This window comes from Argiope bruennichi, chromosome 11 (assembly GCF_947563725.1).
Source record: "Argiope bruennichi chromosome 11, qqArgBrue1.1, whole genome shotgun sequence".
In the NCBI taxonomy this organism is placed as follows: domain Eukaryota; kingdom Metazoa; phylum Arthropoda; class Arachnida; order Araneae; family Araneidae; genus Argiope; species Argiope bruennichi.
This window is the reverse complement of record NC_079161.1, coordinates 26,093,377-26,118,566: the sequence shown is the minus strand read 5'-3', so window position 1 is coordinate 26,118,566 and position 25,190 is coordinate 26,093,377. Positions and strand designations below refer to the sequence as shown.

General features: G+C 28.9%; 2 protein-coding genes across 9 annotated transcripts in view; one reads left to right on the top strand and one right to left on the bottom strand.

Annotated features, from left to right (window-relative positions):
• LOC129956482 (elongation of very long chain fatty acids protein AAEL008004-like) overlaps positions 1 to 25,190 on the bottom strand; it is a 143,650-nt gene that overhangs the window by 30,898 nt on the left and 87,562 nt on the right. Inside the window, exon 1 of one of the 4 annotated variants that reach the window (XM_056068387.1) lies at positions 8,540 to 8,747. The exons of 1 other annotated variant lie outside the window; for it this stretch is intronic. The gene's annotated coding sequence lies outside the window, so the exon portion shown is untranslated. Of the gene's footprint in view, positions 1 to 1,920; positions 1,940 to 3,061; positions 3,217 to 8,539; positions 8,748 to 25,190 lie in introns of those variants that run through there. 2 more of the 4 variants (XM_056068388.1, XM_056068390.1) reach the window with 2 other exon arrangements.
• The window catches only part of LOC129956484 (elongation of very long chain fatty acids protein AAEL008004-like), a 57,042-nt gene that overhangs the window by 4,547 nt on the left and 27,305 nt on the right, over positions 1 to 25,190 (top strand). Inside the window, exons 1-2 of one of the 5 annotated variants that reach the window (XM_056068397.1) lie at positions 14,097 to 14,142; positions 21,465 to 21,548. The gene's annotated coding sequence lies outside the window, so the exon portion shown is untranslated. Of the gene's footprint in view, positions 1 to 14,096; positions 14,143 to 18,525; positions 18,599 to 21,464; positions 21,549 to 24,285; positions 24,587 to 25,190 lie in introns of those variants that run through there. The other 4 variants (XM_056068394.1, XM_056068396.1, XM_056068395.1 and 1 more) reach the window with 4 other exon arrangements.

Here is a 25,190-nt window from a genome sequence, read left to right as displayed (position 1 = left end):
ATCAAGATTACCGATCATGTTTGCTAATAATAATAATAAAAAAAAAATGTTTGTGTTTATGTGAATGCTTGGCTAAATTTTGCATCTCTAGTTCAAATTATCTGTGCTTCAAAACATCATCTGATATGCACATGCTTAATTTATTCTTTATTATTAGCCGTCTTTAACAACCAATTTGTTCGCCGGGATTAAAGGTTTCATAAAAATTTCAATCAAATGTTTTGTGTAGCTTGTCTTTAATGGTTTTTCTCAGTAAAATACACTAGTGTGCAAAATTTAACCAACAGGTGCTTTTTTTGCCATAACACCACGAGATATCATTTCAGAAACATGAAATTCAGAAATAAGAGACAGTATTTTGTACTTAACGATGACGAAAGCATAGTTGCGCAAAAATGCATGCAATGCATATAGAATGGAATAAAAAAAAAAGAAAAAAAGAAAGGGGGGGGGCGGCTTTTGTGGCTGACTAGTGCGTAGCTAAGTCGTACTCTTGGACCTAGATGGCGCTACTGAAAGAACAAGCGATGTACCCTTGTCTTAAAATCACAAATAATTTCTTAAAGTCAGTGGGCTTGTCTATGACAAGTGCCATTAGAAACAACAACAACAGTTTTTGTACTCCTTACATAATCCTAAACGGTGCCGCCGACGTCCAATTTTCAAAGGGATGCAGCGTTCAGTTGCAAAGGTGGACAATAGGCCACCTTTGGGAAGGCGTCTGGCCACAGTAAACTGCAACACTTGTCGAACTATTGATGTAGACAGATGCTGAGCAGTTGGGTTTGCTGACTGATATTGGGCTCTTTTAACCTGAAGGACGATATATCGGTTGTTTTCCTAAGGCGGTCACCACCACCAACCTTTCTAACTACTGTACTTATGGTTTAGAAGGCTTCCCAACCATGCGAAGCGAGATATTTGCTGATTCCGAACTCTTCAGCTACACTGGTCAAACTACGTCCCTCATCCAGTTTTCCGATCATTCTTCCAGGTGATTTCTTCTAGCCCAGTTCTTTCATATTTCATGAAAGAACTCCCTTGCTCTGGCAGCTATTGGCTTTAACTCCGCTTCTTTCTTCCTTTCCTTATAATCGTGAGCTGCACGTACCGTCTGTATGCGTAAATGTACTCATTTTGCGTACACTCACGTCGCCTATGATGTTTTGCTCCTGACATTTGCATACGCGTCACCTTTCTTCTGAATTGCGTGTTCATTGTACTATTCTAAATAACACTATAATCATAAGTATACATATTTTTTCGTAATGGGAATGACTTTGCTTGGTGCAACATGGCCGAATAGGGTCTTTACACCAATAAACATCACACAACTAACCAACTACGGAAATGAAATAGGCCACTGTTGAGTGGAAAAATCATGCAGGTCAATGGACAGTGAAAAAGTACGATGAAAAAAGTCACATTTCTCGCAGAAATTAAAAACATACAATCAGCAAATCATTATTAACTCAACCAGAGACTATCTGGCATCTGAATCCACTAAAATGACGTTGCTTGAATGCAGAAAAAATGATTTTATACCATCCAGTCGTTATTGGTGAAATTTGTTGAGAAGTTTTTCCACGTTCGATTTAGTTAAATGATTAAACAAAAGCAAAAGCACAAAGTGATCGGAGAGAACTAGATGGAGATCAACGCCCCAAAGAAATAATTTACTACTCTACTTCCTTTTTCAACTTGACTACTTCACTTACATATGCGCGCCTTCGCTTTTATAGCTCCCTTGACGGGGCATCGAATGTTCTCGATTAAACTTTGGAACTCGAACCCTAATGTGGCTATCGCCAAGATTCAAGATCTAGAATCCTACATTTTGCCGCAAAAGAGCGAAATAATCACAAAGATCGGGGGTCATCGACTTGGCATCCATTAATATTTGTGAAACACTCTACTTACCATGCGTAGGAAACAGTATGACAGATTAGTAAAGTTATTGAAGATAAATTTTTTTTTTAATACTTTTCAATAATATGCGAATTCTAAATTTCTAAACACATTTCTGGTTCTTCTATGAATCTCAAGAAACTTTAGAATGTAATAAAGAGGGAACTTGATTTTTAGCAGTCTTTGACCTTCAGTTTTATCCTCAATCGTAAAACAATGTTTCTGGAACATCGAAAATTATAAGGAAATTTTTTTTCAAAATTAGTTGAAAGAGGATTGAATTAAAAAAAAGAATGAAAGTGGTTAGATATTTATAGAAAAAGAAAAAGAAAGAAACGGGAAATAGCGAATATCTACAAAATGCATAGGCAGAAGTCAACATCTAAGAAAACGATAAAAGGGGTTCCACAAAAATCAATGGAAATACAATAAAACCGTTGGAGAAAAAGCAAAACAACAAAAATTATCGAAGGAAGTGAGAATCAACAATGATAGTGGAAGAAATTAGAATTTGAGGAAAATCAACGGAAAAAGATCCAATTCTAATATGGAAATTAACGAATGAAAGCAAAATCATTAAAATAGATTAAAATTCAGTAAAAATACAAAGAAAAGAAGCAAAATTCTACAAAAATCCGTAGAAAAATCACAATTAAAAAATATTGAAGGAGGTAAAATTTCTACAAAAACCAATGGAAGGCATTTGAATTCTATAAAAATGAGCTGGGAAAAAAAATATTAAATTCTTGTCGGCCACATTACATAGTGGGTATTGAAACAGCAATCCGTACTAAAGGATATATATAAGAAGTTATTGAACGGGATGAAAATTCTACGAAAATGAACAGAAGACAGCAAAATTCAACAAAAATTTAGGAAAAATATAAAATTCTATAAAAATCTTTGAAAAGGGGATGGACTTTAACACAAATTTTAAGAAAGGTTAAAATTCTAGAAAATCCAATGTAAGAGGATAAAATTTTATATAATGATTTGAAATTGGCATTGCATAATTCAGACTGAAAAATTAGTCTCAAATTCTGAAACTCTTGATGAATGCTTTTCCCTATTGATCTAACGATACTCACAGCAATTTATTAAAAATAATTGATATTATTATAAGATAAATCTTTGAAAATTAAGAAATACTTACATAATATGTTTTAAGCGAATACAATTTAACACTCTAAGAAGATTCCCTTGAATCAAAGTACCAAATTGTTATTAAATTCGAAATGGTCATTAGGTGTGTTTTAATTCTTTTTCTTTCCTGCAATAAACCTTGGATGAAATTCAAAATACGTCCTAAGATTGGAGAATTGTGAATGAATTCCAAAGGTGATTGACGAAGAATGTAATCTTTTTTCTTCATGATAATATTTAAAATGTAATCTTTCTGCCGATACGGAAGTTTTTTCTATTCTGAGATAAGAGATTGCACAATATAGTTACTGAATTTTAATTGTATTGAGGAAATTTCGGTAACAGTTTTATTATCAATTTTATTTTAATAGCGTTTATTTAAAATATTTTAGACTGCGAAGTTGCGCGAATTCCAATAAAAAAGTACCCGAAAAAAAAGTTTGGGGTTCGATTTTAAATTGAATAATATTAAAAAAAAAAACTTTTACAGTTTTAGCGAAAATAAGCTCGGTATTTACTTTTTCGAATCACTTTTAACAATAAAAGCAAATGTCTTTGTGTGTAGGTTGGCTGTCTAAAAGACTAACCATCAAATTTAAAGTTACAAATCTGGCACAAATATGCTTCGAAGGGTAGGAATATGCACTTCAGAGCAATTTTTTTTTTTAAATTCAAATAACATAAGTGCAAAAAATAATGTCTTAAAACCAATTTCTACATGTTTAAAAAAATCTTTTTTTTTTTTTAATGAAATCAGTTTAATTCGTTTGAACTTACTTTATATGAATTTTTGTAATTTATTTATAAATGTTTTTATGCATATTTTTCACTAATAATTTTCAAATGCAATTGGACAAATTAAAACATATTATCAAATGATTGCATAAGTTCGTGATTCATCTATCGATAGCTTTTAAACAAAAGAAATTTAAACAATATGATTTTATAAGTCAAGAATATGACCTCCTTCATCCCGTATCGCAGATTTCCATCGTTCAACAAGTTCAGTCATTCCATTTTTGTATAATGATCTTGGCTGTCCTTGAAAATAGATCATGAGGTGCGTTTGTACATTACCCTTCTATTTATCAAACGATTATTCGAATAGGGAAATACTGGGGAGACTATGATGGATGTTAAAGAATATCTCATTTCAATTCTTGCAGCTTTCTCAATATTTTTTGCGCAACATGTGGTTGGCCAATGTCATGAAGTTAGATTATACCTTTACTGTTTGCCAGGACCAATGCATTTTTATCGAATAGTTGCACTGAGTCTAATGCACTCATTTGACGGGGTCGTTTCAAACTGGAATAGCTTGAAATGAATATACTCTCTCCTCCCCATCAACGTACGGCACTTTTAAAGGGTGCAGTACAGTCTTTAAGTCAGATTCTGTACTTTCACCTGCTTTTTAGCATGTTCTTTCGCACAAAACATTGATATATAAAGGGCCGCGCTGGCCCGATGGTAAGGTCTCGGCTTCGGAACCGGAGGGTTTCAGGTTCGTGACCCGATTCCACCGAAGAACCGTCGAGTAAGGGGGTCTGTTGCACGTTAAATCCGTCATGCCAAACGTCCTCCCGTTGGTGTGGTGTGGTGTGGAGAGGGGGTGCCAGCTCAGGTGTCGTCCTCGTCATCTGACTGTGGTTCAAAATGACGAGGTCCGTCCCAAAATAGCCCTAGTGTTGCTTCAAACGGGACGTTAATATAACCAAACCAAACCAAATTGATATATAAAATACATGAATTCGAAAAACATATTTTTGGAAAATGTCAGTCTGTGACAAAGATAACTCAAAATCGCTTTGAGCTAGATGAATGAAATTTAATATATTGTTTTTATACCAAATTTGCAGATTTATATCGAATTTCGAGCAAAATCCGCTTCGAGGAAGTTCGTCTGCCCTGCTGTTCGAATATAAGTTAACAAGATTACTACAAAACGAAGAGAGCTAGATAGATAAGATTCGGTACACAGATTTAATATCTATAGTGCAAAACCTGCCAGATTTTGAGCCAACTCCAACAAAGAGTTGACTGTCTGTCGGTCAAAATTCATTTTAAACGCTATTTGTAACAATTAAATTCAAGTCAATTTAATGTTTCGTCAAATAGAGAAATAATAAATTCACTGTTGTTTGGTAATGGTGGAATTTTGAAATTCTCTACTCATATTTTGATAATTTTATTTATTGAAAACTTTTGGTAACCTTTTTTATAGATTTTAGTCGAAATGCAGAATTATATTTAATTAGACTAAAAAATATTCCATTAAAATTACTGAGCATCTTAAAATGGCAGGTAATTAAAAATTAAGAGAGATTTTTTGCGTTCTTTTTCAGAGAATTTTTACGATTTTTCTCCCAAAAAAAAATCATTTTCCAAAAACTATTTTTACATTACATTTAAGTTTAAAAGTTTAACTTTTCGGTGGTATAAATTTTGTTTCTTTATAATTAATTTCACTCATTTTAATAAAATTTTAAAAAGTGATGTAATATTTTTTTTATCGTTGATTAATTAGAATACATACGAAAAATTGCTTGAAGAACAGTCTAACAGAATTTTGATAGAACATTAAAAAAGAAACCTGATAGCAGATGATTAAAAATTTACATCAGATTTTGTTTATTTTCATACTAGCCGCCTTTGGCGACCAACCAGTTCGCCAATCTTAATGCTCGTTAAAATTTTAAAAATTAAATATTTTATGTAATTCTTACTTTAATAGCTTCTTCATCAAATATTTTAAAGCTTCAAATTTTGATAGTCATGTAATTCACTCATAATAATATAAAGTCCTTCAGCCATAACATAATATGTATCTCTCTCATTTTCTGTTAGTTCCGGTAGAATTTATGCTTAAAATTAAAATGGAAATGACTAAACTGCAATTAATATAATAATATTTTTTACTGAAACAAAGCATTTTTTTTTAAATATGATTACTGATAATAGAGTCACTGAGCGTTTAAACTTTATGGGCACTAAAGAATATCTCTCTTTCGTATGTAATATCTCAAGAATTTGTCAACAAAATTTTCTCAGATTCGTCATGAACAGATCGATTCATTAACAATGTTTCATTTTAAATGCATCAAACTTTAAGAAAATGAATCGTTTAAAATAATCGGTCGAAAACAGGTTTAAAAAAACTACTTAAAAAACGATGTACTTAAAACTATAAGCATATACAAAAAATATATAACTAACATAAATACAATTTAATTACAAAAGTACACAACTAACCTAAAAATAATTTAAACCATTGAAAACAGGTTAAAAAAAACTACTTAAAAAACGACGTACTTAAAACTATAAGCATATACAAAAAATATATAACTAACATAAATACAATTTACTTACAAAAGCATGCAACTAACCTAAAAATAATTTAAATCATCCGTTGAAAGTGGTTGTCATGACAACAATCGGAACAATGCGCATGCGTGAATTTTCTTCGCCAGTTAGGTAACGCAAATGCGTGAATTTTTCTACGCCAGTTGGGGTAACGCTAGGCAGATTATACATTTTTAATTTCCTTTATTCTGTGTTGTTTTAATTCAAAAGTACTTCAGAATGAATCTGAAACATGGATTAATTAACAATGTTTCATTTTAAATGCATAAAACATTAAGAAAATAAACAGAATCGTTTAAAACAATTCGCCGAAAAATATTAACCCTAGCCTCATTACTGTTGGGAGAAAAAAGAAACGGAAGCCTTACTCATTTGGCGGTGGGGGAAATGAAAGATTTTTTTTGGCGGAAAGGTTGGCGGTGGGGAAAATGGAAGATTTTTTTGGCGGGAAAGTTAGTTTTTAATCAATAATAAAAATTCTAATTAAAATTTCAAAAAAAAGGGACCCCAGGTGCACATTCCCGACCTCTAAGGTATACATGTACCAAATTTGGTAGCTGTAAGTTGAATGGTCTGGCCTGTAGAGCGCCAACACACACACACATTGAGCTTTATTATAAGTATAGATTATTTATTGATAAATTAATTATTTAATTAATTGTCTCAAAATATTTGCTAAAATGTTTTTTACACTTCAGCATTTGTGAACAAAATTTGAAATATTTCTGTAACAAATACTAATATCTTATTTAGGAAATGAGCTAAACAACGGTTTTTAAAAATCGTTTGGCTATATTTATCTTTTTGTTTCAAACAAACATATTTTAAGCAGCTAAAGAATTTTATATATTATGATATTTTATGCAAAAGTAGCTTTTGCATCAAAATTATTAGACTGGTAAATGATTTTCCACGACAGGTATATTAACTGTATATGGATTTGTTTTATACATTTATATGAATGATCGTAAAAATATTTTTATCTGAAGTTAAGTCAGGTATGTCAACTAGCTATAAAATAATTTTTTTTTTTAATATTAGATAAAGAATATAGGTCATTTAAATACAAAAGAGGCAGTAAAAAAGTCTTTCTTCCTTGGAAAATAACTACATTTAATTTAATTTAAACCTTTTAGCCTTCGTTTTGATATCCCGAATTTTATTTCTTTTGTAGGCTTCATACTGGATTCTGAAATTACATTTCAATTGAAAATTAAAAAGGAATCAGATTTATATACAGCGCATATTTTAATTAAGCAATAACTTTTGCCTGAATTAGCCTAAGTCATTTCTCGCAACAAATTCTTTTGACTGAAAAAATGGTAAAAAAATTCAGTTATTTCTAATAATAGCGGGGATGAGTGTTTGTATACGTTCGCTCGTGCTATAATTTATAAAGCACGAGCTTATAATTTAAAAAGTTATCTATTTAATGATATTAATTTATTCACTGCATTATTATTATTATTTTGGAAACGTTTTATATAAAATATTTTTGGCAATATTTTCAAAGATATATTTCATTGTTGGAACAAAATTTAAAACGTTTTCATTGTTTTGTAAAATATTTAATCGCATATTTTTATAACTGTCGAAAGATTCTATTTATACGTTCGCTCGTACTATAATTTATATAGCACAAGCTTATAATTTAAAAAGTTACTTATCAAATGATATTAATTTATTCACTGCATAATTTTTTTTTTTCGGAATTTCGGCAACGTTTTATTTAAAATATTTTTGGCAACATTTACAACCATATATTTTATTGTTGCAACGAAATTCAAAATGATGCCGAAATTCAATTTGATGCCATTAAAAAGATAATTTTTTGTGGTTTAATTTGATGTAAAAAATCATGTTTGTGAAATAATATTTTCAAAGGTTATCATAAAAAACGTCCAAATTTCGCTTAATTTTTTAATTAATTAAAATTCTAATCAAAAATTTAAAAATGTCACCTCGTAATATGTCATAAATAAGTGACAAAATGCAATAATTCCTGAGCAGCAAAAATAACTTGTCAAGAATTTGGCAACCACAATTTTTAACTCATCAGTGTATTTCGCTAATGATTAACTTATATTTCTGTATTATGTGCTTAATCACTACAGCATATACTTACAGAAGGCTTCGCTTTATGCAGCTTTCGGCCTTCGGAGCAGTTCGGAATGAATTTTTCGACTTATACAGCTTTACAGCATTTACACAGCTGTTCTGGATCAAGCATAATCACTCTGTGATGCTGAAACCATGATTAGTTAAGACTTTTATTATTAATATTCAACGAAGCAAACAGTGTCTATTTTTTCCTTGTCGACGTATATACCTATACTGACAACAGGAAGTATTGAAATGTGAACACGTGTCTGTTGAAAGCTCAGGCAAGCAGTTTGGACGATACAATCCATTTACAAGTTCCTCCAAATTTCAAATTTCATCCTAAAATATTTTTTATTTAATTATTTATGCTGTTTTCAAATATTTTTTTGCATGTATTTTATAGTATTTATATCCGCAGATGAATGTCATTAATATTGAGAAACTTTCTAAAAATAATCCCTTTTCTCGGAAAGTTTTAAGAAATAAAAGTAAAATTTCTATATTTGGTATTCTAATTTTACATCTAAATTTCCACTTTTACTTCTTTGCTGATTTAAAAATGAGTGAAATTAGTAAATCAAGAACAATATAAATTATTTAGGTACAATTCGGTTCTAATGGCGACTAAAAAGCGCCAAGAAAATTTTTCGCCAAATTAAAAAATAATGTACTCAAGTACGTTAAATAACGCTATATTGTTTGACGATTGAAATCGCCAAATTGGCGAAAACATCTCTTGGTGCTGATGGGTCGCCATTACAACCGACAAGAACCATTATTTTTTATTTATATTTTAACTCTTAATATTAACGTTAATTGGAAATTTTCTTAAAAAAGGTTAAATATTTGCGGTTCTAAAAAATTTGCTTTACCCATTAATTTATTTTACTAAATTTTAAATTTTTTTTAAAAATAGTGGTTTTTGAAAGAAAAAAGTTCTGGAATTAAAACCGAAATTCCAATCTCGACAATTTTCTTGTTGAAATGATGTGATGTTCTTATTGGAATATTCTTTTCTAATTTTAAACAAGAACAATCAAAATATCTTTTTTCATATCTTTTTTTTAACTTTGTCCCCCCGATCGCTTTCATTCGCCTACCCCAATGTTGTTCAATACTACATTGATTGATTCGGGATGTTCCTCAAATCTCAGTTACTAAGTTTTTAGGATAAGATTTGATTTACTGTCATTTGGCGCCTTGCGAGGCTGGCAAATTTTCGGTTGCGCCATTTTTTTTTATTATTATTGTTTGTTCTTTGCCGCTCTTCTACTGTTGCTACGTTTCTGCTTTTATTTGATTTCGATACATTTTCAAATATTTATAACTGTTTCTTCTAATATGAAATCGCGCCACATTCGGCCATTTTCCTAAAATTTGGCGATAAACTATTTTTTTTTTTTTTGCAAAAATATCTGTATATCAAAGCTGTTCCAGTTTTTAAACTGCACTTTCCATTCGTTCAATGCTGGAAGATAAATCTTACCAAGATGACAAGAGGCATTCGCCAATCAGCCAACTTTCGATTCAAAACTGAAAGCTCTACAGTGAGAACCTTCTTTCTTATATTTCCAATATCTAAATATTAAATCATTTTTTCACATTTTACCGTCAACTTAGCAGCTTCAGATCAGTTTTTCTTTTCAGACTGTCCCCTTTTAAAATTTTTTCATATTTTTTTCTTCATTTTATATCATTGGCCTCCCCATTACTATTTTAAAAAACAATGCAGGTTTAATACGCGTATTTCTTGGGTATTCAGATAATTTTTAGCCAAGAGACGAAAAATTTCTGTTACTCGGAAAAGATAAACAAACCAGAAAGCTTCTCATTAGCGTTGCCACAAACGATGTGTCTAAAACTGCAATTAACAAATAATATTGTTTTAAACTCATTTACCTTTAATTAAAGCTTTCCTTTTCCTTTTTTTGTTATCATTTCATCGTCAAGTGTTATATACATTGGTGTGCAACACTTAAGCATCAATAAAATTTTTTAAGCAGATAGCCATGAATTTGCCAGAAAAGGGGTTATTACGATCAGTACAATGAACACGCAATTCAGTAGAAAGGTGATGCGTATGAAAATGTCAGGAACAAAAATCATAGGCGACATGAGTGTACAGAAAACGCGTGCGGTTGGCACGCGCAACTCTAGACTACAATAAAAGAAAGAACAGAGGCGCAATTAAAGGCATTCGCTGGAAGTGCAAGTGAGTTCTTTCGTGAAATATGGTTAGAAAAAATTACCTGGACAACTTCACACATGGAAGAATGATCGAGAAGCTGGAGGACGGACGTAGTTTGACCAGTGTAGCTGAAGAGTTCGGAATCAACAAAAGTGTCGTTTTGTGCACAATATGGTGTTGAATATGGAGAGATGGAGCGAAGTAACCATTGAAGTAAGGGAAGGCATTTCCCATACTTAGGAACATCTGCTTGTTGTTTTTCCTTTTGGACAGACAATCATGTGTAATGATCCTATGAGTTCAATAAAGCCTTTTTTGCTTAATTCCCTACTGTATGCATTGTATTTATTTTTGCGCAACTATGCTTCCATCATCGTTTAAGTACAAAATGCTGTCTCCCATTTCTGAATTTCATGTCTCTCTGATGATTTCCTGTGGAGTTATGACAAAGAAATCATCTATTGCTTAAGTTTTGCTGACTGTGACGTAATAAAATTTTTCATTTAATATTTCAAACAATGCTTGCAAAATCAACCTCAAATGACCTGGGACAGGTGACTCACTATTTACCAATCTCAAAGGGAATAAAACGCTATGTTTACTTATAATTTTTGTATATAACAGATAAATTTTTCTTTGCCAGTTTAAAGACTGTTTTTTCAGATCAGCTGGAAGAAATTTTAATTCTTTGCTAATCTCGCAAGATGCCAGATTAGGAAAAAAAGAATCATGGAAGTTATTTTCATATAATTTAAATTCTAATGCCATCGTATGAATGAAACTTTTTAATTTCTGGATCTTTCAAATGCGTCTTCATATTGATTATTTCCTCTTGAGATTTTTATCATCCGTTGTTCATCGTTTTATTTCATTGCCACAAAAAAATAATATATGTGAAATAAATCTTATTCTCTTATTTCAATTTTATATCTTTATGTCGGGTTTACACTAGGAAAATTATAAGACGGCCAATAGGAAGCACAAGCGTAAAAGAGACTGAAACATGCTGTTGAGTCGGTGGCAAGTAATTATCCCAAAGGGGTAATAACATGTTGCTGCATTATATATATTTTTTTCTTATTACGCATGCGTTTGTAGAATTTGTCGAGAAAAATTGATAACTTATCATAAATTTATTCAGACATTATTTGCTCTTCGTTCTTTCTGATGAGAGATTGTGTTTTTATTTTTTCATTTTGTTTGTTAGTTCTTTACTCTAGTTTTCCAATTTTCAGTATGTTGACTTTTTTTTTTATTTCACCACATTTTTTTTAAAAAAATTCAGGGACGCCAAAGCAGCAATTTATAGCCAAGCATGAAATACATGGATCTATTTTATGAAATTGTGGCGAAATCAGTCCCTTTCTGCGCATGTGTTGTTTTACTAGCCGTCTTACAATTGGTCGAGTGTAAACACATCTTTATTTATTATTGCCACAAAGAAACATGAATATACGAAATCATTTTATTGTTTTTTACTTCTGTTTTATAAATTTACTTTACGTCATTGTGGTTTTGACTTTACTGATATTCGCCGTGTTATGATTAAAAGAGTGCGGTATTTGCCAATGCTAAAATAAAAGAAAAAAAAACGAAAACAAAGATATTTTTTTATTGTGAACTAGTCACCTTTGAAGACCAGCTGAGAATTAGACCTTAGTTAATTAACCGAATTAATTAACTATGTTAATTAACTCTGTTAATCAGTTTGTCTATATCAACAAACCTGTCCCCTTAATCCATTTCCATCGACACCAATTTTATGAAGATGTGATAATAAATAACAAAGTTACAGAGCTGTCCCTTTTTTTGTAGCTGTTGAGACTGTATCTGAAGTATTTTAATGGAAATCAGTTCCATGCCACCATAACTCTATTAAAAATGCAGTTATTTGGTATATCTATCTTCCATATCTCTCGGTATTGTAATTTCATTTCTTTATATGTCTTGTCTTATACACGCATTAAATAAAATCCATCATCTGTAATTTTCAACAATGGAAACAAAATCACTTGATCAGATAACTAATGAAACAATGAAAGCAGTTTGCATTTTGGGGAGAAATGTAATCGGTTGTTTGAAATCAAGTAAAACATTTTTCAAAAAATCGCGAAAATTCAGCAAAAATTTGTACAGCATTAAATTTATAAAAAGACTTTTTTTTTTAAATTTTAAAAGATGTAAAATTTATTTTTGGACAATAATATTTTCGGAAGTAAGCTTTTTAATTATTGTAATCTTTGTTATTTTTTAAACATGTTATAATTTTTGTTCAGAGATTCTGATAATTAATTCTTTGAACAAATAATGTTAACAAACATTTGTAACCACGCTTCCTTCCGCCGACTGCATAATAATAAGAGTTTTGCAGATAGGTCCAAACAATGCTGAATAGATATCTGGATGTCAATGCCTCATGACCTTGATGAAAAATCTGGCGACCTAGAAAAGGCGGCACAATTGGTGGACATAGGATGTCTGAGAATCGTGGCAACATTAGAACTCGAGTTGTAGCATTCATTCTAAAACATTCGATGCACTATAGCGGAGACTATAAACACACGAGAGACGAGAATGTTTATAGTCTCCGCTGTGAGGGGTAATAGTTAAATGGAGCTCAAGCGAGTTGTTGAGCGAAGTCCTTCATTGGTGGGAAAATAATATCTAACTACAATTTCTATGAATTTTTGAGCTCTTTGTGTTGTAGTGGTTATTTAATAGCTGTGTGATGCATATTGAATTCTGCAAGTGTTGTTTTGTGCACGCTTCTTTATGGTTTTGTTACTTGCTATTTTCAACAAAATGGCACTATCCTTTACTGAGTCTGTTGGACATTTCCCCCCCTCAACCCACGGAGAAAGATTTCCTTTTTCTGTAACATTACTTTCAATCATAATCATTTTAAGAGAAATTAATTTCTTAGGTTTATTTAATATCTTAAATACATTTTATCATGAGTAAAATATATTACATCTAATAAAAATATGTGTTATTACAGATGTATTAAAATTAATATATTCTAGTCATTAATATTTGATGTTTGGAATACAATTTCAAATAGAATGATAAACAGATTAGATTTTAAAATTTATCTCCATTTAAATGCTCACCTTAATAAATCCTTCATTCGGCTATAAACAATTCTCTTATAAAATTGATTTGTAATTGTAATCACGAATTGTTTTCATCAAAGCCTTTGTACTAGAATTTCTTAAACAATAGAATATGAATTCATAATGCGAAATAGCCATGAAAAACTTCTCAAGGAAAAAGATGAAATCCTTTCTTATTTTGGAGTTGCATATCACTTTTAAACAAATACAAAGTCATGTATGAAGTAACATATATGAAGAAACGTTTCTAGTAATTGCGTTTAAATGTAATAAATACTTGGATATGCGAATATTATTCACAATTTGCTGTTTTCTTCAAATGAGGTATGTAATAATGCCTTTTCTGATGTTTATTATTATTTACAGTAATTATTAGAAGTAATTATTGTTAGAAGTAATTTATTATTAGAAATAAATATATTGAACTATATTTTTTTTAAAATTTCGTTTGTTTTATGTTTGGAAATAATATATTTTAAATAATATGATTCTGAATTTTTCTTTTTAATATGATTCTGATTTTTCTTAAATTTTTCTCATAAATATTATAAAACATAGAAAGGCTTTATTGAAAATTTTGTTACAATTATTTAGGTAATAGGTTTTTATATAAAAATAGTTTCCCTAAATTGATAAAAAAAGTGTATTGTATTTTTAAGAGGTTTATTATCAAATAAAAATATTATAGATATTTTAAAATATTTTTTAATAAATTTTACACCTTTTCAAAATTGAAAAAAATGTCTTTTTAATGATTTTAATTTAATAATAATGCAAACTGTTCCAGAATTTTGTCAGTTTTTTTTAAAAATATTTTTTGCTTTATTTCCAGCAACAGATTACATTGTTGCCTTGAAATTGAAATAGTTTTCATTGTTTCATCAACTATGGTTGAAAGCTAATAAAAAATGATTTTGTTTAATATCTGTCTAGTTTACGAATCAGATAAAAAAATATGAAGGTTCAATTCATTAAAATTTAGACGACAGATGAACCAGACATTTACTTTTTTGACAGTAAATTGATGAATGAAATTCATCTTTATTAGACAAATTTTTGTAAAAAATGAACAAGGTGTATATAAGACAATTAAAACGACACTGCTTTATCTGATCGTTTTACTGAATCATGAGCATGAAGTTATGTCTTTACAATTTAATTAAAATCAAATGTAACCAATATTCCAACCTCCAAAGGCAATTAGTTTAATGTAATTTTAATTTTGTTGACGATAATAGGGTATAAACAACTTCTGAGAAATATAAAAGGCTATTTCCTGTAGTTTCAGGTTTTATTGAAAACATTTTCATTCTCTAACATTTATCATTCTTTTTTTTTGTATTATCTCCACATAACCTCTTAATATCTCCGAAAAAAGTCGATTTTATTTATTATTGACTGTTTTTGATGAAAATAAAAATGCAAGAAGGCAGAGATAAAACGCGCCATAAAAATATTCTTAAATCTAAATTTTTTTAGATAAATTTATAAGTAAAATTATCATCTGTTAAGTTTTTATTTTTGCATTTCGGTGACATTTTTAAAATCGTTTGATTTTAATCTTTGCTTGTTTATTTCTCCATGTTTTATTTATTATATTAAGATAATCAGCTAAACTTATAAATAAAATTATCGGCTGCCCTTTTTTTATCGTTGCATTTTGATGACATTTTAAAAACCGTTTGGATTTATTATTATACTAGCTGCCTTTAGCGACCAGCCGGTTCGCCAATCTTAATGTTCGTTTAAATTTTAATAATTAAATAGGTTGAACCGGAGTTTAACCCCCTTCTTCGCCAAGTTGCGATAACGCGCCAAAGCTGGCAATCTTTATTATGCACTATAATTGAACATCTGCTCCTTTGGTTTTGAACATTTCGCAAGGCCGTTGTTGGCGATTTTTAAAAATTGCGCCAAGCAAGAGGTTAAACTCCGGTCGTACCATTAAATATTTAACGCAATTCCAACTTTAATAGATTCTTCAGCAAAATATTTTAAAACTTCAAATTTTCATAGTCATATAATTCACTCATAATATTATAAAGGCCTTCAGTCATAACGTGATATGTATCTCTCTAATTTTCTGTTACCCCTCGTAGAATTTAAGCTTTAAATTAAAGTGTAAATGATTAACCTGCAATTAATATAATAATATTTTTTACTGAAACAAAGCATTTTTTTTAATAATATGATTACTAATAATAGAGTCACTGAGCGTTTAAACTTTATGGGCACTTAAGAATATCTTTCTTAATTTATGTAATATCTCAAGAATTTGTCAACAAAATTTTTTCAGATTCATCATGAACAGATCGATTCATTAACAATGTTTCATTTTAAATGCATCAAACACTAAGAAAATAAAATGAATCGTTTAAAATAATCGGTCGAAAACAGGTTTAAAAAAATTACTTAAAAAATGATGTACTTAAAACTATAAGCATATACAAAAAAATATATAACTAACATACATACAATTTAATTACAAAAGCATGCAACTAACCTAAAAATAATTTAAATCATTGAAAACAGGTTAAAAAAACTACTTAAAAAACGCCGTACTTAAAACTATAAGCATATAAGAAAAATTTATAACTAACATAAATACAATTTACTTACAAAAGCATGCAACTAACCTAAAAAAGTAAGGATTTTTGAGATAAATTTATAAGTAAAATTATAATCTGTTAATTTTTTATTTTTGCATTTCAGTGACATTTTTAAAATCGTTTGACTTTAATCTTTACTTGTTTATTTCTCCATGTTTGATTTATTATAGTAAGATAATCATCTAAACTTATAAATAAAATTATCGGCTGCCCTTATTTTATCTTTGCATTTCGATGACATTTTAAAAATCGTTTGGATTTATTATTATATTAAAAGCTCATATAAACTTATAATAGTAAAATAATCGTTAATCGTAACGAAAAACAACATTCTAAAACGTCTATTGCAATTATATCTTTTTGCGAATGGAATTAAATTGAGCATTTTAGATTCTGATGTGCGAATAATTGTATAAAGAAGGAAAAAAGATGAGAAACTTAATCTTTAAATTGGATCAGTAAAACATGGATAGAAAAAGAATTCTTATGTAGAATTGCATATCAGCATCAGTTGTAAGTATTTTAGTCTTTATTGATGGAATGATGAACGATGGATGCTATTTATTTGAATATCTTAAAAGTCAAAATAAAATTATTAGCCTTAAATTTGGATATCCTAAGCACACTGCTCTTAATGTTTGCACCTGGTATCTGGATAAATGCCATTAAAATTTTATCTTAATCTTGCTTTTAAAACCAATAGAAAATATCTCTTGATATCTAGAAGTAAAACACAATGACATTAACATTAATATGAAAACCGAACTAAAAACATAAATGATGAAAACAGGAAGGAACAAACAAAATAACAAACAAAAAAAATCCAGTACACTCTGTGAGCAGAAATTTAAAAGCTTCTGTAGCTACTGTAAACAATCCTGCTACTAACTAATTGACCAAGAAAGAAAAATATTCTATTAATATGTACAGATGCCTTTAATCCTTTATATGCTGACGATATAGTACCGATTAAACCATAATGATATCTTTGCATTATGATTATTTTTTGATGGTATTCAAAAGACGGTACCCAGGCAACCAGCAGTAAATATCAGCTAAAAGCAGAAATTAAAAATCTTACTTACTTTGCTCTAAAACAAATATATCTAATGATGTAAAAATGGAATAGAATATTTGGTTGTAAATTAATTCGGTAAATAAAGGGAGAAAGTGTATGACGACTTTTGTGTGGAAATTACTTTGTTTCTTTTTTTTATTATTGATTTTTCAAAAAAATTGCTTTTTCTGTATTCTTGAAATAATTAATAAAATTTCGTGAAAGAAAAAAATTATAAATATTATTAAAAAACTCTTATTCTAAAATGTTTATTTTTAATAATAAAAATTAAAAATATTAATAGAATAGTATTTCGTTAGAATTTATAAATGTACGAACATTTTTATGAGCCACTGTACATCCGCTAAAATTGTAACAATTTTTGAGAATTTCCGCAGACGATTTAGTGTAATAGCAAATTTTAATCTGAATCATTCTTAAAAAATTAAAACTAATTTTTGAAGAATGATTCAGATTAAAATTTGCTATTACAATTCAAACGATTCAGGTCTTTAAGGTCTTCAAATTAATCAGAATGTACAAATCGAAATTTTAAATGTTTACTTTATCTTCTTTACTTTTATTATTTAGAGAGAAAAAAAAGGAAGAATTCTTTATTCATTTAAAACAATTTTTGATTTTAAATAAGTAAAGTGAAATAAAATGTTCTGTTGCCAGATGTCAATGGAGATCACTACAACTTCCGAAAAATTTTGCAGACGATTTTCTTTATAATTTCATATTTTGATTGAAATCCATTACTTTTGAACAAAGCAGCAATTCAAAGCTATTCAATAGATTATTTATTTTCATACTTTTTTTTGTTTAAAGATGAATACAAATTTCAAATCTGTGTTAAAGTTATGTCATTCATTGTTCACAATAAATGCATCGGTTTCCAGAAAGAGATGAAATAAAACCATTTGTAAAACATCATCAGATTCATAAAAAATTCTTTCAATTTTTATTTTTTTAAATTCGTATATAATAATCGTAATCGCATTCGTATTCGTATCGTTTATTCTTTTAAATTCGTATTTTATGCAAACTACGTTGGTTTCATTTTTCGATTTTATTATACATATAATTCTTTGCTTGAAGAATGGAATGTACGGTATAGTTCATTTGAAATTTATATTCTTAATTAATAATTATTCTTTTATAATAATTGCATCTTGAAAAATGATGAAATATGTTTTGTCATTTTGTATGCATACCAGTTTGTGGTTCTGGAATCTATTTTTTAACAAATAATGAATTTAATAAGATGTTATTCTACTTTTTTTCGTACAATTTCATTACATATCAATTATTGAAATTGTTTCATGTATCTACTTTTTTTTAAATAATCCTGTATTTGAAAATGCATTTGTTTGAATTTACGCATATTCATTTGTTCAAAAATTCAAAAAAGAGAGTAGGAAATTGATAAAATTCGATATTTGATTGTCATATCAAATTATCTATTAAATTTTTATCTATCTATCTTTCTATTATCTATCAAATTTCGAAAAACAAGTTTTAAAAAATTGCAAAGGTTTTTTTTAAAAAAGCTTTTTCACTATACCATGAAATTAAACAGCAAAGGCAATATTTACAAATATAATTTTAACACACGCATTGCTACTTTTTAATAAATCAATCTATTATAATTTTTTTCAATTAACTTTTTGGGATAAATCTAAGATAACGATTATGCACTTATTTATTTAATATATTTATAAATTAGTAGTTTAAATCTTTTAAAAATATAAATTGTCTTTTGTGCTTATTTATTGTAGTTAGAATAGTAAAATAATGCTTTAAAATTATGAAAAACCAGAAAAAAATATGTCAAGAATAGAATAAATATCCTTTAATGAAGTTTTTTATGGTGGCCTAAAAGTCGTTTGTTTTCAAATAATAATTTTCAAGATTTTTTCCAGAAAAAAAAATTAAAATTATGGCATGAGAAAATATTATAATATGTTGAAAAAATAATATTGTACGCTTTTATAGGAATTTTATATACGGTAATTGACAATATTTTCTTTGAAATAAAGAGAAAGATAGTAATTTTGGTTGTATTTTGTATGGCAATCTTTTGTGATAAAAAAAAATTAAGGAGAAATTCCAGGTGTTTTTAAAAAAATTACTTAAGATTTTACTTTAAGCTATTAAAAATGACAAAGTTAATTATCGTTTGATATTGCTTATTCTTTGCAAAGTTAATAAAATTTGATATACAGTGGCTCAAACAATTGAGAGTACACCTTACTTTTACTTGATAAATACGACTTTCAATATAAATAACACATTACCGGGAAGTGCAAACTTGTTTTTATTTTTAAACATAACAAATGGTTTAAGTTAGAGTAAAAATAAAAAAAATTCAATGTAAAACTTCTAAACAGAAAAATTTCAGAAGCCTTTTAAATTAACATACTCATATTTTTTCCTCAAAAAATTAAGAGTACACCAATGAAATTTTTGCAATTTCTCGCATAGAAACAAAGTGTCACTGTTAAGTTGCATGTCTTTTGGCTACTATAATGGCCTCTAAACATCATGGTACCGATTCGACCCATTTTTGGTGGAATCTGAAGATATTTTACCCCTTCCTTCTTGCAATACTTGTTTTAAATGGATTTTATTTCTAATTTTGTATTTTGAACCACCTTTTCGAGTATGACCCACGAATATTCAATGGCATCGATGTCGGGGTACTGTGGTGGTGTGTGTAACTGCTATTTACAAGGAAAAAGGCACCACAGTTTGACTTTACGTGCATTCTGTTTGGTGCCGTTGCCCTGCTGGAAAATGGAATTTCCATCTAAACTCAGATTTTTAATACTTTCCTTTAGATTGCTGCGACTATATGGTTCTTCCAACTTGCTGCAGAAACTTTTCAAATCCTAGGCAAAAGTGTAAGTGCTGAAATTGCGCGAAATGCCATTAGACAAGCTGGATATAATAGTCGCATTGTTAGAGAGAAACCGTTCATTAGCTTGCAAATTCAAATAAAACATTAAAAATTTGCAAAAATTCATCAATTGAAGACCAATAACTTTTGAAAGGAAGTTATATTTAGTAATGAAAGAAAACTCAACATTTCTGGCAGTGACAGCCATCGTACTGTATGGAGAAAGCTTAATACTACTTTGAATTCAAAAAAATTTACGTCTTACTGGTAAGCACGGTGGTGACTAAGTCAGGATTTCAGATTGCATTTCTTCACCCGGGGTCGGAAATTTAACTCTTATAGATGATATTATAAACCATATGGTTTATTTGGATATATTTCGCAGCAATCTAAGGGAAAGTTCTAAAAATTTGGGTTTACATGGAAATTTCATTTTCCAGTACGACAACGACCCCAAACAGAATGCTCGTAACGTCAAAATGTGGTGTCTTTTTCATTGTAAACAACAGTTTCACACACTACTACAGTACCCCGACATCAATATTATTAAATATTCATGGACCATACTCGAAAAGGTGGTTCAAAATACAAAATTAGAAATAAAATCCATTTAAAACAAGTATTGCAAGAAGTAAGGGGTAAAATATCTTCAGATTCCACCAAAAATGGGTCGAATCGGTACCATGACGTTTAGAGGCCATTATAGTAGCCAAAAGACATGCAACTTAACAGTGACACTTTGTTTCCATGTGAGAGATTGCAAAAATTTCATTGGTGTACTTTCTATTTTTTCAGACAAAAATCTGAGTATGTGTATTTAAAATGCTTCCGTAATTTTACAATTTAGAATTTTTTTGTGGATTTTTCTTTATTTTCACTCTAAATTAAACTATTTGTTATGGGTAAAAATAAAAACATGTTTTCTCTTCTCGGTACTATGTTATTTATATTGAAAGTCGGATTTATCAAATAAAAGTGAGGTGTATTCTCAATTGTTTGAGCCAATGTATATTTTTTCCATTGCATTAATAAATATTTCTTGTTTGCGAACTTGAAAAGGATGAATTTATATTTTCAGACAAAGAATTTGGATGTAAAAGAATTCAAATTTTGATAAAGTAAACAACAGTTTATCATTTTCCTTTCTGAAACTCTTATTGAGGTAAGTTATAATATTTTTTCTATAATTTAAAACTATGCTATTTCCTATGCAGATTTAGAAACATAAATGTTTCAAAAATCTGAGAATATAAATTCCAAATAAGTATAGTTTGCACTTTTCTCAAAATGGGACGTTCTACATTGTTCCTTTCTCGATTTAAGATTAAATCATTAGAAATTACTTGGTCAGTAAATTACTTGCAAAATAGATTCTGAAAGAAAGTAGCAAGTAATTAGAATAAAAGTGTAAGTTTATCCATAGCATGCAAAAGATTTGAATGTAAATAAAGACAGTTTTTAAAAAAATTGAAATCTGCTATCGAAAATTATTAACAAGTTATCAGAGAACAAATTTTTTAGTGGTTTTGAAAGTTGATATACTTTTGTGCTGAGCTCATTTCATGACAAATACCTCTCATGTAAGCATCTATTCTCTACTGATCCATTCCCTAAACTTGAAAAATTGTGTGTTGGTGGGACAGTGCTCAAGATTTCATTTCTTTTTCAAAGAGCTTGAGCATATAGTGATCAACGGGAATTAAATGTACTTTCATAAAAACTGCATATCCTTATAATGTTTGAGATATTTTTTTAAGCTGATCTATTTTACATAGTATTGCCACTACATCTTTCTGCTTATATTTGTTCTAATTTTATTCACGATATTAAATTTTGGTTCATGTGAATTTAATCTAATACAAAATAAGGAATTAGGCGTAAAAGGTGTCTTTCTAATTTGGCAATATTTACATCTGGTAGGATGTGTTCCTGCATTCCAAAGTTCTTTATCAAAAAATAAAATATTTTTCTAACTTTATGATAACCAGCAGAAGTGGTTTCCCTAATACTTTCTCACATTCTTTCTAATAAAGCTATTCCCCTAGTTATCTTTTCCTTGTATGGCATTGGCATATAAATAGTAACGAAATATAAACCTTGGCACGAATTTTGCATTGTTACTGAATCGATCATGCCCTTCTTGGCAAATGTTTCGGTTAATAATCCCCGGCATACGGTCAACAGTATCCAAAAATCGAATTCAGACGCGTTTGTTCAAAACTGATTGGAACAATAATGGGACGCAACACTACACTTGTAATCACAAAATCGTGCTGCACCAAGTTTGATATATTCAAGTCATTGCATTTCCAGTAATCCCATTAATGGTACAGACCGACAGAGGGACAACCTTTTGTTGGATTTCGCTCAAACTTTGACAGGTGGCTACACTATCGATTTAACTCTGTGTACCAAATGTTATCTACCTAGCTCTTTCCGTTTTGTAGTTATCATGCTAATTTATACCGAACAGACAGACAGGGTTCCTCTGAATATATTTTGCTCAAAATGTGATATAAATTTGATTTTCGGCCTGCATTCCAAATTCCATCCTCCATCTCAAAGCCTTTTTGAGTTATCTTCGTCACAGGCAGACTGACAGACGTTTTCCAAAAATGTGTTTTTCGAAACGTGGAGATTAGTCAAAATGCTGAGTTCGAATTTTTGACGATTACTATACTTTCTCTATGCTACATAAACGAGAAAGAGAAAAAAAAATGTTTTCGTTACAAAGTATATATTGTTTAAAATAATCGCTTTTGAAATGTTCAGAGAAACAATGAACAATATTTTATCAGATAAAATCGTCTGGCAGCTGTTGTCAAAGGAAAATAATAATTTGTCTTTTTTAACATATTGCATATAAGAAAATTTGAATATAATGCTTTTACCTTTACTTATAATAAATATGAAACTGTATAAGTGTAGGTGCTTTATTGGCTAGACCATTTGACTTAGAGCTACCAAGTTTCGCACATATATCCGTCAAATGGTAGAAAATTGTACCTTCAAACGATTTTTTTAAATTTTAATTAATTAAAAATGAATCAAAATTTTAGCACTTTCTAGCAATAGTTTCCGAATTTATTACGTAATAAAAATAAATCTTTCATAATCTCAAATTTCAATAAATAAATAAATAAAATAAATAAAGAAAGGAAGAAAACTTATTATTATATTTTCTCGCAAAAATTAATTTCTATTTGTAATTAATTAAAAAAAAAATATTTTAAACATAATTTTTAGCAGAATATTTCATCTACTTTTAACAAAGCTGAATTGAGCATATGTTGGGATCAATGTGCGTGCGTTGGATAGTTAGACAGTTTAGATATCAGAGCTATTAAACTTTACGCTTTAGGGGAAGAAAATATACACCTTGAAGAGAGTTATTTGAACTTTTAATTTTGAATCGAAATTTCGGTGTGTTTCCGAACTTATAAAAATATTACATCGGTAAATGGATTTTTACATCCCTTTAAAATTCAAAATATTATCTTTTTAAAATAAAGGCTATAAATTTTTTATTCCACTTTTAATGTATTTTCAAAATATTTCTTTAAATATTACTTCCAATAATTTATTTCGCAAAAATAAAAATAAAATTTAACCATTACAAATTAATGTTGCCATCATTGGATTAAAAATTCCTTTTAAATTTAATTTATTATGTAGTTAAGTCTGACTACAAAATAAACCAAGAAAAAAAGTGTACATTTTAGAACATGACTTTATGGAATGAAATAGAAATCAAAGAAAAGAAATTAAAAATTAATTAAATTCATATATTAGCAATTAATTAAGTTGTGAGATTGTTAAACTTGTGTGATGTGTAACGGTTCGAAAAATATAAATGATTTGAACATCAATAACTTCCGTTTTCCTGAATAATTCGGATTTCAAAATATGCACCACTATAAAAGACCCATTATTTAAAAGTTATATTGAGAAATAACCCATAAAATGGACAAAAGACAATTCTCCAGATTCATTTTAGGATCAAATAAAAGTGGCATATATATAAAGATTATCGAATAAGCCTCTTAATCACAAGTTTAAAGTGTTTGAAAAATACCAGATGTTTCCTAGTTACTAAGAGCTGAACAAATGCAGAATATTATTGCTGAATTTGCTCTCAGACAGAAAGGTTGTTATTTTTATTCAATAGCGTCAAATTTCTGGAAAGGAGAGATCAAATAGGTAATTAAAAAATTGGCATCTTTTTTTTGTTTATTTATGAGTATATATTTCATATTAAGAGAAAGAATTATTTAAATATTTTATTTTGATTAGAGTAAATAATGCGCGTTTTTAATTAAGTGTTGGTATCTTTATTTTTAAACTTAAGAATTTCTATATCTCTATGTGTGTTTTCACATGTATTACAGTTACAGATGTAGAATTCAGAAAAAAAGAAATGCATTTTGAAGCCTGATTTCAAAAATTTTCATTTATTATTATTTTTGTCTATATGGATGATATTTCGTATGTACAATTTCGTAATATAGTTTCTAATGGTTCAGAAAAAATATGCAACGCTAATACACACACACACACATAAATATGTATATATTTGAATCCCTGCCTGAGGTTGACTCTTGAGAAAATCTTCAGACCGGATTCTTATTTTATTTGGTTTAATTTTGATTCTATTTTTTTTCTTTCAACTTGGTATTTACTACTAATTATTCTCTCTCACTCTCTCTCTCTCTCTCTCTCTCTCTCTCTCTCTCTCTCTCTATATATATATATATATATATATATATATATATATATATATATATATATATATATATATAATCGT